General features: G+C 38.7%; 1 protein-coding gene across 5 annotated transcripts in view; it reads right to left on the reverse strand.

Annotated features, from left to right (window-relative positions):
* The window catches only part of LOC129720744 (uncharacterized protein DDB_G0275275), a 385619-nt gene that overhangs the window by 34783 nt on the left and 331844 nt on the right, over positions 1 to 18992 (reverse strand). Inside the window, exon 1 of one of the 5 annotated variants that reach the window (XM_055672418.1) lies at positions 9480 to 9587. The exons of the other annotated variants lie outside the window; for them this stretch is intronic. The gene's annotated coding sequence lies outside the window, so the exon portion shown is untranslated. Of the gene's footprint in view, positions 1 to 9479; positions 9588 to 18992 lie in introns of those variants that run through there. 5 annotated transcript variants of the gene reach the window in all.

The raw sequence follows: 18992 nt of genomic DNA on the forward strand, positions 1-18992 counted from the left end.
ACAGTAATCACTGCGTTTGTGGCGATGGCTACCATGACATCGAGCATGTTGTTTGGTCGTGTATCGAATACTGTGGTGCTAGGTCCGAGCTTATAGATTCCCTTCGGGCCCGAGGAAAACAACCGAACGTACCCGTTAGAGACATTCTGGGAAGCGGTGATCTCCAGTACATGACACAGCTATACTGCTTTCTGAAAAACGCTGACATTAAAATTTAAAATTTTCTTTGTCTATTTGTCAGATTAAGGATACAAATATGCTATGCTGAAGACACGGAAACGAAGAGCCCGCATCTATGCTTACACAAATATTTTGAACCCACAACAAACAAGAATACAATTGCTCTACCAGTTGGAAAACAAAGTTCCAAAATAGTTTTAAATCTAAATTGTATCTCCCCTCCTCTCACCTTAAATCCCCACTAGCTCGTAGTCGGCCGCGAGAATAAAAAAAAGGCCTCCCTCTTTTCCCTGCTAACGTAGAATTAATACGAATTGTACTTGGCTCAGTAAAACAGAAAATGTATCGTGCCGTGTCAAATAAACTAATTTAAACCACTTGTGAGTTTGTCTGTTTCCATAGTCAGTGTTTGTTTACAGTGATGGTGCGAACATATTTTAGAAAATCTTTGAGACCGAATCGGTCAGAAAAAGGGACTGCAGGCAGAATTGGCCACCATAAGGCGCAACGGGACATTCACGAAACAAGCCGCCAAGTATCACGGCATCTCGCGACAAACGTTGGCCAATTGCTTGTACTTCTACACAGTTTCAAGATATGTTCTATAAGAGTGCTCATTACACCCCGTGGGTGCTCATTATGCCCCAGTGGGGTGCTCATTGTGCCCCACACATCGACTGATTGCTAGTTTTTGATGCATGAATCTAATTTGTGTGTTTCACCATTATACGATAAACTTTTCAATTTGTGAGTGTACCTTTAATTATAGATAGTTAATTCAAGTTTTGCACTGAAGATAGCTTGAAATTATTGTCGTTTTCCATGCTTAAATCAGCAACCAAGTTAGGGTGCTCATTATGCCCCTATTCCTCCTCTCACAATGTGTGAACAGCCGAACATAAAATTCAATATCGGGTAATTAATTGTACGGCCTTTTTACCAATTTTTAACTATCATGTATACCCAAAAATTAATTGTCGTACTATTCCGTACAGTTGCTTGTGACCGATGGTATAAAGCAATTTCGTATTGTGCAAAAGTTCGCTGTTGATGTTTTTCTGCTGAGTCTCACGGTTGTGTACGGCTTTTGTAGCAAATTTTACCTGCCACTCTGTGTATTGAAGAAGTCAATTTCAAGTTATTAATTTTATACTACTCGCAGCCAAAACCAAATCGTTATAGAGCGTTTCCATCCCAAACTATCTGAAACTTTCCAAAAATTTAATCGATCATTTTTTATTTGAATGAAATTTCGTACATGAATTTGACTTAGCAAACTGAGTATTTCCCGCGGGTGGACATATCGTTCAGACTCAACAGTAGTTTTTGAAAAGGGCGTAAGCATTCTGGCATAGATTTTATTTAAATAATTGTGGCTCAGAAAGTTACGGTTTTATTTACATTCGCTATTGATTCAATTTCTTTGCTGTTAAAAAATGAATATATTAATCATACATTTTAATAAATCTATGTTGTTGCTGGAGAATGGCGAATGGCTTACAAAAAAGCGTATTTTCAGAAAAAGCGCAAGTTTTCCGAACTTAATTTTGGAATACTGCAATAGTTGAAGAGGTTATGTATGACACACGACCGTAAGGTTAACGTAGAATTACGACAGCCTGTTTTATGTCAATGTATTTTTGATATAGGTCGGGAAATACATTCGAGTGGGGTAAATCAATTTGATGATGTAAACTTTGAAGTGAAGTGTTGTTTAATTGACGAAAATAATGTTGAAGGCAGGCTTGTTATTCTCCTCGAAATGTAGAAAGAGCAGAGTGAATATTCACCGCTCATTTATTACGCAGCATTAGCACTGCGTATACATTTTTTTATTCTAATTTGTACTGTGTTTCCGCCGCTTGCAGAAAAAACATACTGCCTACACCACAGCTGAGCGAAACAAGAGTGGTTAATCACTCTAATGAGAACACACAGAAGTACAACGCAATCTACTTTCCTACCTAGAAGCTCCCCTTATTTGATGTATTTTAAGAGGCACACAGTAAAAGCACTGCAGTGAGCTCTGTTGTGTAGTTATTGAGCGTAATGTTTTTTCGTATGAGAAAAATCACACCAGTATATTATCTCTTTGGAGAAATATTTCAGAGTCTACCGCAGTGTTTTCTGCAAGCTGCTTAGATACACACGATTTGCTGTTCTTTTAAAGCAGGTGCGTTGCTTTGCCCACCAGTGAGAGAGCAGATGTTTTTTTTGCGCAGTATCTTCTCCTACACGCTAGTGATTTTCCGAGGAGAAATGATAAACCTGGTTGAAGTTAGAGTACTACTACAGTGTGATGCGTCCGAATCGTGCTCGATAAAATGTTATGTCAAATTTTGAATTTCAATTAGAGGCAAAAGCTTATTTTTACTGCTTCAATTGAAAGCATGTGGGCGATCTTAAAAGGACGGTTGGTTTTAGTATTCATGAGGCTAAGATAAATTCGATCTACCGGGGATTGATACTCAGCACGATATGAACGGGACTTTGAGTTTCTTTCGAGTTAACCTCTTTTGCCACGATCACGATCACACAGCGGCTGCGAATATGATGCTGTGACATTAGTTGAAACCAATCTTACTGACAGCATAACATCTGAACAACTCTTTGGTGACGAGTATATAGTTTACCGTGCCGATCGGAGCTTGATCAACAGCAACAAAAGGTCTGGTGGAGGCGTTTTGATCGCTGTTCATCGTAAATACGCCTCATCATGTGTTGACAGTAATGATGAATTTGAGCTCGTTGTTGTTCGGATTTCTTTGACGGGGTTGAATCTGTTCCTGTGTGCAGGATACATTTCGCCAGATGTCAGCCGCAATTACGCCTTTGTCCAGAACTTTGTTGAGTCTATTCGCATGACATTCGAGTACGCCGGGATCGATGATATTATTCTTATCTGTGGTGATTTTAACCAAGCAAATATTTCGTGGAGAAAGAGTAATGCGCATGCTATTGTAACAAACCACGATGGTGTCAGCAGTGCTAGTGCTGCTTTATTAGATTGCGTAGCAACAATGAATATGCAGCAGTATAATACTATCAGCAATCCTTGGGGAAATATTTTCGATCTAATTTTCTGTAATGTAGAGCCGTGTGTCGTTGTTGAAGCCGCTGTTCCTCTCGTCAAAATTGATGCTCCGCATCCACCGCTCGATATCACTCTAAGATTATTTAGTGAAAATCCCATATGCACGCATGACAACGCACCTCGACTAGATTTCAAGCGCATCGATTTCAACAACTGGAACAGCGTATTCGTCACTGCTGATATCGATGATGTCGTATTGAGGTTTGTCGAGGTTCTGCTGCAGTGGTTAACTGCAAATGTTCCTGCTATGCGTAGGCCATTGAAGCCCCAGTGGGAAAATCCTACGCTACGGTTACTTAAGCGCGAACTGAACGCTTGTCAACGTCACTATCGCAAACTTCGTACACCACTCACCAGAAACAACTTTAAGTATGCAAGCGAATCGTACCGTAGAATAAACACACAACTGTATAGACAATATGCTACTAGCATACAAAGTAACCTCCGCCGAAACCCAAAAAAAAATTTTGGCAATTTGTTAAAACAAAACGAAAAAGTAATGATGGAATCCCAGCAAAAATTTATTTAGGCGATAAATCAACCATTGAGCCGCTAACGAAATGCGAACTATTTGTTGATCACGTCTCTAGTGTTTACAATACAACCATGGCCACTCCTGACGAAGCTGTACTCGCCGCTTCCGATGTCCCAATGAATACTACTTCGGCTGATGTTCCCGAGATTACCGATGAATCGCTACTAGAGGCGGTAAAATCGCTTAAGACATCTAATGCTCCTGGGCCTGATGGTATACCTGCTATCATCTTCAAAAGAAGCATAAATGAGCTCGCAAAACCACTGGCAAAAATATTTAACTTGTCCCCGCTCTTCAAAAAAGCTCGCATATTTCTCCGGTATTCAAAAAAGGAAATAGACACGATGTTACCAACTATCGTGGCATCACATCGCTAAGCGCCTGCTCAAAATTATTTGAATCAATTCTTAGTAACCACCTGCTGTTTCACACTAAAGGCAGCATTTCTACTGATCAGCATGGTTTCTATCCTGGTCGTTCAGTGACCACTAACTTGCTTTGCTTCGTCTCGGATTGTGTCTCTAACATTGAAAATGGAAAACAGGTTGATGCTGTATACACGGATTTGAAGCCGCATTCGACAAAATTGACCATCGAATTCTACTTGGCAAACTCTCGAGAATGGGTATCTGGTTCAATGGATGCAATCATACCTTTGTGACAGAAGCCTGAGCGTTAAACTTGGATCCAACACATCCCGACGATTTACAAACACATCCGGTGTTCCTCAAGGGAGTAACCTTGGGCCATTATTATTTGTTTTATATTTCAATGATGTCGCAGCTCGTCTTGGAATTGGTTGTAAGCTGTTTTATGCCGATGATTTGAAGATTTTTGTGGTCATTGAAGATTTATCCGACTGTCAAAAGCTGCAAAGATTATTGAATATTTATGAGGATTGGTGCCAAAAAAATCTGATGATCATCAGTGTCAACAAATGTACTGTTATTTCGTTTCATCGTGGTAGCAATCCGATTAAAGCTACCTATACAATTTGACGTACACCTCTAGCTCGTGTCAACGAAATTAATGACCTTGGTGTACTGCTTGACGAAAAATTGACTTTCGGGCCACATCGAGCCAATATTATTGATCGTGCAAGTCGTCAACTGGGATTTCTGATGAAAGTTTTAAAAGATTTCACCGATGTGCATTGTTTAAAATCATTGTACTTTGCATCAGTAAGATCCATTGTGGAATCGTCTGCTGCAGTGTGGGCGCCATTTCAAACCACCTGGATTGACAGGATTGAACGGCTACAGAAGCGTTTTGTTCGATTCGCACTCCGTAGATTTCCTTGGACGGACAGGCTAAGTCTGCCACTGTATGAACACCGTTGCAATCTGTTGGGAATTGCTACCCTTGAAAAAAGAAGAAGAATTCAGCAAGCAATGGTTGCAGCTAAAGTGATTCTTGGAGAAATTGACTGCCCGGCTCTTTTGAGTAAGTTTTCTTTTAACGCTCCTGGAAGAATTCAACGCAGGTCACTCGACGAAATGTTTGTAACACCGTTCCATCGTTCTGTGTTCGGGTATTTCGAACCAGTCACCAGGATTATACGCACCTTCAACAAAACGTGTCAATTTTTTGATTTTGGAAATACATCTATTCTCTACAAGCGAAAATTGCTCGCAGCTAGACTATTTTAATTAATTTACATCTGTTAGGTTTAGATAGTATTTAAATTACATTCATTAAGACGGTGATTTTCTGATGAATTAACAACAATAAACAATAAACAAACAATAAACACATTGTAGCTTGCGAATTCGATTGAATAAAATAGCGATGTGACGATGAATAAAACTGCTTCATTTATGATGCAAAACCCGTGTAATTGTTTAAAATACCTACGGAAAGGACTAACGCCTCAACCAGGCGGCGACACGAGAGTGATAGAATGAAAGAATGTGAAAAAGGGGACGGACTGCGTTGCACGCTGTTTGTAGGTAAACAGACGAACATTGTGCGTGAAGTAGAGACAGGTTTTTCACGCGGTTTTTTTCCACGGATGCGGATGGATTTGGAGGATTTTCGAATTAACGCAGTCTTTTACGCGTTATTTAAAAAATATTCACGCGGTTTTTTGAATTGACCTGGGTTGGAAACCAAAAACGTCTGAGTATTTATTGAGCAAAAATTTAAGTACGAAAAAACCCTCCGCCCTCCGAAGGATCTTGAATGATCATAGAAAAGGACAATTTCAAAAAATGAGCGTCTTGGGTTTTTAACGAGGTTCTTATCCGTCGCGTAAAAAGTCCTGACTGTACATTAGTTTTTCGTCAACTGTAGAATCGTCAACAAGCATATTCTCAAGATGGAACCTAACACAAACAGCGGAACAGCCTAATTCAGACTTTAGTACCTTTACTGTTGCTGGGAGAGCTAGCCAAGCATGCTGAGTCTAAAACTAAAACTGAAGATGTTACGAAATAAAATAGCTCGAAGTAAATTGTTTCGTTCTTCCTGTCAAGTACAAATTTCAATCTGTCTTTCTCAGAGCTACAAACAAGTTCATGGAACTATTTGAATTTTCTTACCTTGCAGATTATGAAATGCGTGACCGCAGTTTCACATTTATTCCAAGCGATCAAAGAAAAATGTCACTAACAATCTTATAAATAAAATTGTTTCTCGCTTAATTCGATTATATTTCGATCATCGAGCTGGTTTAAATGATGTAAATTCGAAATCTGTGATTGGGCTATTTAGTATTTTGTAACATGGATTTAACCGCCAGTTTCATGCAACATCGAGCCAATATTATTGATCGTGCAAGTCGTCAACTGGGATTTCTGATGAAAGTTTTAAAAGATTTCACCGATGTGCATTGTTTAAAATCATTGTACTTTGCATCAGTAAGATCCATTGTGGAATCGTCTGCTGCAGTGTGGGCGCCATCTCGTGAAAGTCGTTGCAAGAAATGCTGCCTGAAATAACAAGAAAACGAGAATCATTCCGCCTCATATGTAAATGGAATGACCAGAAAATTAACATACTTGCTGGTTGTTACTATTGTGACAACACCAATGGCATATTTAATTTGATTTATTATTTGAAATCACCGTTTCTTGCGTTATGATTGCAGTAGTGCTAGCCGTCGATCGATCCACTTTCCAGTAGATTATCCTCTTGCAACAGTGATTGGATAGACATAGAGAAAAATTTGTGCATGCAAGCCTTTATACGTGACTACTGTGTCGTTGTGCACTCGAGCGAGCAGAACATCAAAAACAACAACAAATCGTTTAGAAAGTTAAATTGTATACTTTAGTAACGGCACTTCTTGGGAGGAAAGGTTGTGATTGACTTTTAGCTTGAGTTAGATTGAAACCAATTGATTTGCCTGATACTTGGCCTTGTTTTCAGTGCTAATTGGCCGAAGATGTGTTTAACAAGGCTTTACATTTTTCAACAGCATAATTGTTAGACTCACATAATCACAATTTTACGCATTTTGGTAAACAAACAGTTAGTTTTCCAATCGATTGCTGTGAGAATGAAAGAAATACTAGCTACGTGACTGAGTTTTGGGCATTTGAAAGTGAACAATTTTCAAGAAGCTTTCGATTTTTTGGTATTTCAACCCCTGTTTTGCCGTGAGACGTAATCCTACGTCAAAACGGACGCATTTAGAAGGTTAGTCGTTAGGAGTTTCATATTGCATCATTAGAATTTGACTTTTTTTTTAAAGTTGCAATTAAAAAAAAATCTTAAAAACCTATCTTTGAAGTATCAACTCGTCTTACATTACTCCATCCTGAACTTTTGGAATAATATCCAGTTTCAACGAAGAATAAATAAACGAAGAATAAAAGTATGACATTTAGTATTTATTTTCTAAACTTTAGTTCAAAATAAATAAAAACAGATGCATTTACGAAGTTAGTCATTATAAACCTTTTGATTCGAAATGTCTTTCTAAACCTTTTAAAATCATTGGAATACAAATATTTTGAAAAATGGTGAAACAGTGTTTTTTTAAACTAAACCTTCAACAGAAAATTTGTCGAACCGCCGTTCAAGTATTTAGTAACAACCTTTTCACCTATTTACCTATTAACTTTGAATAATGCAGTACGCTAAACATAAATTAAATTGGAAATAAGAATATTTATTAGAACTAATAATAGTATCTGGAAATTAAAATCAGAAAGTTAATTATGCCTTAAACCGAAATTCTCAATGCGTGAACAATTTCTAATTACTAATTACAACAACTTTGAAGTTACACGATTTTCGAAAACAAAACTTTCACTTCAAAGCCCACGAATTGTACTGGGCATTGAAGAACCTTCCAATTGAATTGATTCACACGTATGATAAAGGATGTCAACAGGTAGTAAGCGACGAACCAATATGCTGGAAGTGTTTCTTTGACATATTTTGGTTCTAATCAGAAAATCTCTGTGGAAATGACAAAAGCAGTGAAACAGTAAAAATTTTCAATACTGTTCATAAGGGTGTTTTCTTTTCGACCTGATTAGATTGAGACAAAATATTAAAAAATTTAATTGATTTTGACACAGTTTCGATGCTTGATCCCTTCTTCAATACATTTCATGAGATGCGAGAAAAATTCGAAATGGCACCTTTCGAAGTCGTTTGACCTTGAAAGTCCTACGTAAACTGTGATAAAAAGGGGATTTCACAGAAAATCCACAATTCTAGGAATTTTTAGTAAGTATGGCTATAAAACATAGCTTTAGTCCTTATGACGCAGGTAGAATCGCTCTAGCATTCAAGAAAAACCAGCATCTAAACCTGTCAGCGAGCAGAATTTAAAATTATTCAATAAATTAATCCGATTTTAAGCTGTACCATTGTCACCGTCTTTGTTTTCGTCTGCTATTTCGTGCACGACAATTTAGAAGAGCGCTGCTAACCTGTTTGGCGCGGTGTTGAAAATATTTCTCAATAAAAATTGGAATTTAACCGCATATATTCTGTAAATCTTCATTTTCACCAACCGAAACCAGTTTCGGATATGCTAATTGACCCTGTTCGCATCTCCTTGGGAAGGATTATTTCCAACGCAGCAGTTTCGTTTATGCCGTTTGCCAATTTAACACGACTGAAGCAATATATATCTGATTAGCACGCAAGTTAGGCAAAAGCGGCGTGCGAATTTAACTAAAAAGCAATGCGAGCAACTCAGCCAAGTGCTGGCGGAGAAGGTTAAGCAAGTGTTTAAACTTTGAGCCGCCTGATTGAATTATCGCGGAGGTTTATGCTGAATGCGGCCGACATAATGCTCGGAACTGTAGCTATTGATATTTACTTCGGTCGGAATGGTCTTGGACGCCAATCGGATTACCTGTGCAGCACGGCCAGAAGGAAGTCGAACCCATTGTCAGAGATTAATATTCAGTGTTGTTCAAATACACTGAAGCTGCCTGAGGCCAAGGTGCACTTTCCTAAGGTCTCGCGAAAGGAGCGTGCGAAACTTGGCGCATTTTGAGTGCGCTGACTAACTTTTGCTGAAATATGTTCGGCTATTTATTTGAACACCGCAGGGATGAAGGTTTCATTTCATACTATCGGGCAATTAAAAATGAATCTGTAGAGAACTGCATAGGAATGTAAACCGTTTATGGCAATGAGTTTTATGTTTATTTCAAATTGAATATTTCCATGAGTTATGTAGTCGGTAACATTCGGGTCGCTTACCTTGCAGTAACTTTATATATATTTCTCGGTAGGATAAATGGTTGGATGAGAATTTGCTGGTTGGTGTTATTTTTTCTTTCTACTGTTTGTTAGTCACTTTTGTGGAATGAAGGAAGAAAAGAATTCGTCTTCGCGCGCGGACCGAATAAATGCCACAACTGATCACGACCGAACGCTATCGAAAACTGCGCGACCGGGTAGAAATGTTGAAATTCAGCGATGAAGATTCTTTTACTGCTGTGTGGGACCGAAGACCGGCCGTCTGAAGTTAGCAAACTTCTTCTGAAGATTGGCGGTGTCTTTTGGCAAACAACAACAATGCGCGCGGTTCCAGTTTGTGTCGGTCAAGTCCCGCGGTTGGTGTGGCTGTTCGGCGGAATTCTTATGCTTGGACGTGGCGAGCGATTGTTTGATTTGCGTTTTTTGATAAGATGAAGTGAAGGGTGATGTAATTTGGCTGAAGTGGTCGTTGTTCAATTTCGGGCAGAGATTTCGGCCGGGCTCAAGTGTAGTCGCACATTGAAGAGGCATAAGTGATTTAGTAAATATTGAGCTAGTGTACATAAAATATTGAACAGTTGAGTGCTGCGGATGGAGTGAGAATAATGTTGTCAAGACTTGAAAAATAAAAAAGAATAGCACGGTACGCAAAATTTGAGTTTTCCTCCGATGTTTATATTTAAAATACTTGGCACGTTTTGACATCTCTACTTAGTTTAAGGCAACGTCAACATATGATATCAGACTTTCAAGCATTTTTCGCTTGTTCGGCAAATTGTGTGTGTTATGTTTGCATAAATGTTATAGCTCCAAGTTGGTTAATTACATTTTGAGGCGTAAACTATTGTATTGCTTTTTTTTTAATTTAATTTCGAAAGTTTGAATATTTCAGTACTATAATGTACAATAATATTATTTCATCAATTTTGGATGTATCTAGAAGTAGAAGAGGCTGGAAATGGTGTTAATTTGTATACTGGAAATAGATTATTATTGTATTATTTACAACCAAACTCATTAATTGGAATTTCATCCTAAACATCCCAGGAGGGGATGAGACATTACTATATTGCATTGTCATATTTTTACTTTATGACCCACATCGAATAATCCAGGTCAAAAATCAACAAAATAAATATTTGAACCTCTTATTTACCGCACAGCAATTAAAAATTTAATTTTCATTCATAAAATTGATCTTCCGTGCGATTGGGAATATAGAGAAGTGCTGCGATTCGATAAAGCCAACTATGAACAAGTAAAAAATAAACTTTCTTCAATGAGTTTGCAGAATCTAATTAATACTGAAGGAAATGTTGACAATAGGCAGCTAAATTTCATAAAATTCTGCAGAATATAATTTCAGAAACTGTACCAATGAAAAGAAGATGAAGAACACAGCGTAGTAAATTACTAGTGTGAACAGACAGACAGACAGACAGATAGACAGACAGACAGACAGACAGACAGACAGACAGACAGACAGACAGACAGACAGACAGACAGACAGACAGACAGACAGACAGACAGACAGACAGACAGACAGACAGACAGACAGACAGACAGACAGACAGACAGACAGACAGACAGACAGACAGACAGACAGACAGACAGACAGACAGACAGACAGACAGACAGACAGACAGACAGACAGACAGACAGACAGACAGACAGACAGACAGACAGACAGACAGACAGACAGACAGACAGACAGACAGACAGACAGACAGACAGACAGACAGACAGACAGACAGACAGACAGACAGACAGACAGACAGACAGACAGACAGACAGACAGACAGACAGACAGACAGACAGACAGACAGACAGACAGACAGACAGACAGACAGACAGACAGACAGACAGACAGACAGACAGACAGACAGACAGACAGACAGACAGACAGACAGACAGACAGACAGACAGACAGACAGACAGACAGACAGACAGACAGACAGACAGACAGACAGACAGACAGACAGACAGACAGACAGACAGACAGACAGACAGACAGACAGACAGACAGACAGACAGACAGACAGACAGACAGACAGACAGACAGACAGACAGACAGACAGACAGACAGACAGACAGACAGACAGACAGACAGACAGACAGACAGACAGACAGACAGACAGACAGACAGACAGACAGACAGACAGACAGACAGACAGACAGACAGACAGACAGACAGACAGACAGACAGACAGACAGACAGACAGACAGACAGACAGACAGACAGACAGACAGACAGACAGACAGACAGACAGACAGACAGACAGACAGACAGACAGACAGACAGACAGACAGACAGACAGACAGACAGACAGACAGACAGACAGACAGACAGACAGACAGACAGACAGACAGACAGACAGACAGACAGACAGACAGACAGACAGACAGACAGACAGACAGACAGACAGACAGACAGACAGACAGACAGACAGACAGACAGACAGACAGACAGACAGACAGACAGACAGACAGACAGACAGACAGACAGACAGACAGACAGACAGACAGACAGACAGACAGACAGACAGACAGACAGACAGACAGACAGACAGACAGACAGACAGACAGACAGACAGACAGACAGACAGACAGACAGACAGACAGACAGACAGACAGACAGACAGACAGACAGACAGACAGACAGACAGACAGACAGACAGACAGACAGACAGACAGACAGACAGACAGACAGACAGACAGACAGACAGACAGACAGACAGACAGACAGACAGACAGACAGACAGACAGACAGACAGACAGACAGACAGACAGACAGACAGACAGACAGACAGACAGACAGACAGACAGACAGACAGACAGACAGACAGACAGACAGACAGACAGACAGACAGACAGACAGACAGACAGACAGACAGACAGACAGACAGACAGACAGACAGACAGACAGACAGACAGACAGACAGACAGACAGACAGACAGACAGACAGACAGACAGACAGACAGACAGACAGACAGACAGACAGACAGACAGACAGACAGACAGACAGACAGACAGACAGACAGACAGACAGACAGACAGACAGACAGACAGACAGACAGACAGACAGACAGACAGACAGACAGACAGACAGACAGACAGACAGACAGACAGACAGACAGACAGACAGACAGACAGACAGACAGACAGACAGACAGACAGACAGACAGACAGACAGACAGACAGACAGACAGACAGACAGACAGACAGACAGACAGACAGACAGACAGACAGACAGACAGACAGACAGACAGACAGACAGACAGACAGACAGACAGACAGACAGACAGACAGACAGACAGACAGACAGACAGACAGACAGACAGACAGACAGACAGACAGACAGACAGACAGACAGACAGACAGACAGACAGACAGACAGACAGACAGACAGACAGACAGACAGACAGACAGACAGACAGACAGACAGACAGACAGACAGACAGACAGACAGACAGACAGACAGACAGACAGACAGACAGACCTACCATGCCTAGGATTTTTGGTGGTTACCTACGTCTTTGTTGAGAAGCGTGGATGAGTGTTGTTTCTATATTTCTAAACTTTCAGTTTTGTTAATCATCCACTTTTTATTTGAAGAGGTTTGGTAAATCATTTTTTTAACCTTATGCTTTTGTGACTTCTGTGAAATGTTCTTTGAAACGTATCCCTTTCATATTCTTTCGACAAAACATCATTTTTCATGTTTTGAAAAAAAAAACACTTCATATCTCAGAAACAGTGAAACTCTAGGCAATGTTAGACACTATTTGAAAAGTTTTTGAACTTCCAATCGAATAGATTTTGCGTGCAATGTTGCTAGTATTGATATTTATGCGCTTGAAAACTAACGCTGCGTTTTTCTAGAATTTGATGTTACCATTGTCTTTAGTGAGAAATTTTACATAGGATCTACCTATTCACAAAATGCAATAGATGCGCCGTCGCGGAGATATCCAACTTTTAAAGTAACGAGTTTTTGAAATTCAAACGATACGCTAACAATTAGTTATACGTCTAATTTTTCGACAAAATTTTTTATTTTGTACATAAAAGTGATGCCTAGAAATAAAATGATATATGATCCCTAAAGAAAGTTAGTACTGAACGGCAGTGTGGCCAGATATGTTATTTTTGCATTAGAAAAATTTAATTGCGTTTTTTGGCGAATGAGTATATTTTGGATTCAAGCTTGATAAATTAAATGTGTTCCAGAGAAAATCTCACATGAAAAACATTTATCGCAATTTTTTTAGGTACTGTGAGTAAAACAAAACTCGAGTTACAACAATTTCTGTTTTGATTATTTAAGTTTTAGATCCTCTTATTTTATATTAAGGGATATTCTGGAGATTGCATTTCTAAGGAAATTTATTTATTTATTTATTTATATGTCAACAGATAAAATAACTACCCCAATGACAGATTAAAATTAAGATTACTAAAGATTAATTAACAGAAAATACTCTTAAAGCTATTCTTATTCCTAGCACGAGAGACATTAAAATCAAACACAAAATAGCAACGATTGAACACACGAGACATACTACGCATCGGTTCATTTAACCCGTAATTGGTTCTCGAAGGCTGGATTTGAAAGAATGTATGAGAGCGAGTATTGCGACGTCGTGTGTTTATGTCAAGAAGACCAAGTAGAGCATAGCAGTCGATGTTTTCTTGCAGTAGATCGCCTACAAAGCAAGCTTTAGCCACATATCGCCTCGCTTCTAGCAACTCTAAATTGATAAGTTTACACCGATTGGCATACCCAGGTAAGTTGAGGGGGTCTCACCATAGAAGCCTACGCAGGGCAAAGCGAACAAACTTCCGCTGAACGGCTTCAATCCTCTGTGTGTCATTTTGATAAAAAGGTCACCAAATTATTGCAGCATATTCCAGTATTGGACGTACCAGAGCACAGAATAGAGCCTCTAGGCAATAAATGTCGCCGGATTGCTTGGAAAATCTCAAGATAAACCCTAACTGGGAAGAAGCCTTCGAAACGATGAACGAAATGTGTTCTTTAAAGTTGAGCTTCGAATTAAGTAGCAATCCTAGATCTTTTACTGTCGTTTCACGCATAAACTCAGTACCAAAAAGCGAGTAGTTGTGATGGTATAGAGCACGCGTACGGCCAAACGAGATTACTGAGCATTTAGACACGTTCAGGGACATCCGGTTGCTGATGGAGGAAGGAAGTGTCAGCGTGGTCCTTTATGACGAAGTATAGCTCAAGGCCGTCAGCGTACGATAGCTTGAAGCATTTGATGGTGCTGTGAACATAGTTCATATATAGCAGGAAAACGAAAGGACCGAGATGGCTGCCTTGAGGGACTCCAGAAGAGACAGCAATTGGCGATGAGACAAAATCACCGATCTTCATCGACATATTCCGGCCGATGAGGTAAGAACGTAGCCAGGCCAGCAAGTTATTGTCGATGCCCATACGGTCAAACTCCGCCAGTGCAATTTCGTGGTTCATCTTCAAATGCTGCGGAGAGATCAGTATAGATAGCGTCTACCTGATGTCAATTTCCTATCTCTCGTACGATAAACGACGTGAAGGTGGCTAAATTTGTCGTTGTTGACCTCTTAGGCATAAAGCCATGCTGTTCCGGCGAAATGCAATGCGAGTACCTTTGGAATAATGTTTCAAGAACAATAATTTCAAAAAGCTTAGAATTAGCACTTAAAGCAGCTATACCGCAATATTTCGAAACCGTTCGCTTGCATCCTTTTTTTGTAAACGGGGAAAACAAAAGAATCTTTCTAAGAAGTAGGAAAAACACCAGATGATAGAGACATATTGCACACAGTTGCTAGCGGTGTTGCGAGCGGTTCAAGGCAACGTTTCAAGACTAACGGTGGAATTCCATCTGGGCCGCAACCTGTAGAGGATTTGAGCTGTTTTCCTGCCTTAGTCACCATATCACTAGTGAATGACATTTGAGAAATTAGTCAAAGAATGCAAAAAATATCAATTTTGAGTGGCAGTGTTGTCAGGCATGTTTTTTTTGTATTTGAAAAACTAAATTGCATCTTACAGCAAATTAGTATATTTTGATTATAAATTTGTCAATTTCACTGTGTTTTTGTAAAAAAAAAAAGAATTTAAACCAATAAAATTTTAAATCAATACTAAATTTTCATTTCTAAAAATAGAGTGGATTTTTTTATTGATATTTTTTGAAGAATTTTGATGTAATGACAACATTTTTGATAAAAAGTTTAGGATGGAAAAACGGAAAACCTTTTTATTTGTTTTGAATTTTTAGCATTTGTCATTTGGATCCTAGTATTTTTAGAATTTCAACATGTTAAATAATAATTGTATTAATGGATTGATGGTACATGAGTTCAGCAGTTATTTATAGTCAAAAAGTTAACAATAAATCATTTTCCAAATTCTACCGTTGTTGTCTTTGAATTTGAGTTAAGAAAATTGAAGAGTAAACACTGAATTTTGAAACGAAAACGAGTTCCTAGAATGAATTGTTGTCGAGACTTGACGTTATTCTGGAAATGTTAGTAAGTTCAAGGTGGAGAAATGTTAGCAAATGTTTATATAAATGTTAATTTTTGAAGCATTTTTTTATTTCAACAATTTTAAGAATTATCAATATACAATGATGTAATGTCAACTGTTTCCACAAATCACCATATGAAAAAAATGGAATCAACATAAAAGCATAGGGTGTACGGACATAAAAAGTTTGAGAGCTACTGTTCTGAATGAATACGTTTTTGGGATATTTTCAAATTAGGTTTAAGAAATTGAAGTTTTTTTTTTATTGAAATGTATGATCAAAATAATAAAATAAACTCTCTGGCAGAAAAAATTTGGTTGAATAATTCAAAAGTTATGACTGTCCTTTGAATTATTCAAACCGTGGCAATAAATTTCCGTGAATGTGAACCTGTGAATAATTCATCCAATCTATTTAATGTCATAAAATGAATTGTGTTTCTTGATTTTGTTTGTTGCTGGAGAACCACAAATAACTTACAAGAAAAGTTACGAAGATTACCACTAATCAGTTACTCGTTGAATTTTGCCTCGTGTACAATTTCCCCAACTATTTTATACTTTGAAAATTCAAAGCTTTCTTGGTATTTGGTAGTGGCTCTTACAGAATGATTTTCGAAGTGATCTGATTGAAGTCGGATAAGAACGCACCAAAGGCGCCGTTTGTTAGTAGTAGCTGATAGTATAACATAACTGCTATAATTTTAATCATTCGGACACGCGTTACTAAGAGGAAACTTTTAGCACGACGGTAAGCATGCTTGCGTCACTCTCCCAATAACCGAACCTGTACAAACCTCCCGCGGAGGTCAAGCTGTATGGGAAATTCCTTCTGGCTTCGTAACACCAGTCTTAGCTGCTGAATAGAATTACCTTTGAGATCTCACGAAGTGGTTGTTGCCGCGAGTAAACATTGCTCTGTTCATGTATGCTCAACCTCAATAGATTCACAAACCGGCGGGACCTCGCCGATCGGACGAGCGGAATGCCGCTAGTGAATGCAAATAAAATACACAAAAAATGTGTAAAATATAATATTCATGACACAATTGGCGAAGAGCTTCTCGCGTAGAACAGACTGACAGGCTGAAGGTTTGTTTTATTCTCGCGCTCACCTCCCTGTTCAGCGGGTTTAGGGTGCGGATTAGTACCGAATCGGTATTAGCGGCGCGCGGGATGGCCTGTTCACAACTAAGTAGGTATGTTTATTATTATGTTTCGCTGCTGTCGGTGGCGATTTTATGCAAATAGAGCCTAAACATATAGGCAAATAGCACCGCTGCTAAATGCTGCGGGGATGTGTGCTGTTGGATGCTACTAAGCGAAGCTGATCAACCGATGTGTGACCGGTACCGTTAGCGGTAAGGCCAATGCCACTCGAGTGGGAGGGACGAGTAAAACAGCACTGTCAGAGCAAATTTATTCTATTCTAATATTCATGTCAGGTCGACGTTGCTTTTTTCCTTTTTTTTCTGTTCAAACATATAAGAAATTATTCCGTAATTTTTAGTGCAATTCTTTGTTTGCGATTGTTTTTTACTCGGGTACCTCCTGCGTTCGATCGAGAACTTAAACAAGATAGCTATAATCGAATTTGTGCTTTTCATAATAAAATAGCATTTATGAACAAATGACGTCTAGCATTTGATTATAGAAGAATTATTTATATCTTAACTTTGAAGTGCTATATGAACTGAGCATGGTAAAATACGTGCTTCTCCTTCTATAATCGCGTTTTCTCGACGTTTGAAGGCTTTGAAGAACATAAATTTGACGACGTTTTTATAGACAGACTGAGCTGTTAGTTGTGCACTATATAGACTCTCCTAAAATGACTCATATGACACAAATTCGCACCGTTCAATGTTACTCGGAAACAATTATTTGCCTGTTATGAACGCATACCGGAACCGATTGGATAGTATTTACGAATTCGTAAACAATAGAAAGCTTCGCGTTGTATTATCGTTCGCGTGACTTTTTATAGAGTGTAATATTCTACGCCTTCAAACTTGATTGTTTCTGAAATGAAAATAAACTAATTTAATAACATTCACAGTCGAGAAGCAACTATGTCCGATTGATGAGTGAAAACTCAGAGGTTTTGAATCTTACTAGTATCGGAGCTTGTACTGCCACTTGGAACAGTTGAAAAAACCATAAGATTTGAATAAACCCCTAGGAAAGTTTTTCTATTCAGTATTAGAATGAAAAAATATGTCTTTATCTTTCTACTAGTAATTTAGTAAAATCAAAATCAAAATTCATTAAACTTATTATACGCCTGTACTCTTTTTTTAAATCATCATATCATCAAATTTGCTTTTACACTAAAAAATATTTTGAGAAATGATTTCACTTCACAAAAAAATTATATTCCTTGGAGAGAATTGCCACTAGCAGTGCAACAACTAACTAAAGTTACCTCGAGTACCGGCTATAATTGTCAATTATGAGTTTCACGGTGATAACATATTTGATACATCATAAGACAGTAACAGATTAATTTTAATTTCATTTCCACTTAGTTACTTCGTCATTAGGGAAATAAAATTTACCTTGCTCCACCTGTTACGCTCGGTTATTACACGCATCATGCCGCACTGCACTGTGTTTGTTTTGCTTCTATCATTCCTAAGATATTCGAACTATTACACTCAGTTCCGCTAGATAAACAACTCTGTCGGGGCACGTCTTTTATCTGGTTTATTGCAGTGACCAAGTTTCGTAAACTCCAACCGTTGAAGACGCAGCCGCTCGTAATAACAAATCGATGAATTGCGGTATTTTCATAAATTACTCGCTGATTACTGTTTACTGCTGTTTTGGCAATGTTTGTCAGATACGGTTGTGGTCGAACTCAATTCGAGCAATTTATTGAGCATGAATTAATTAATTATGAATGCTGTTGACGATTGCAACGGGATTAGATGACACTGGTAATTGTTGTTGCGCCTAATATTAGGCTGAT

The sequence above is a fragment of the Wyeomyia smithii genome, chromosome 2 (assembly GCF_029784165.1).
Source record: "Wyeomyia smithii strain HCP4-BCI-WySm-NY-G18 chromosome 2, ASM2978416v1, whole genome shotgun sequence".
In the NCBI taxonomy this organism is placed as follows: Eukaryota; Metazoa; Arthropoda; class Insecta; order Diptera; family Culicidae; genus Wyeomyia; species Wyeomyia smithii.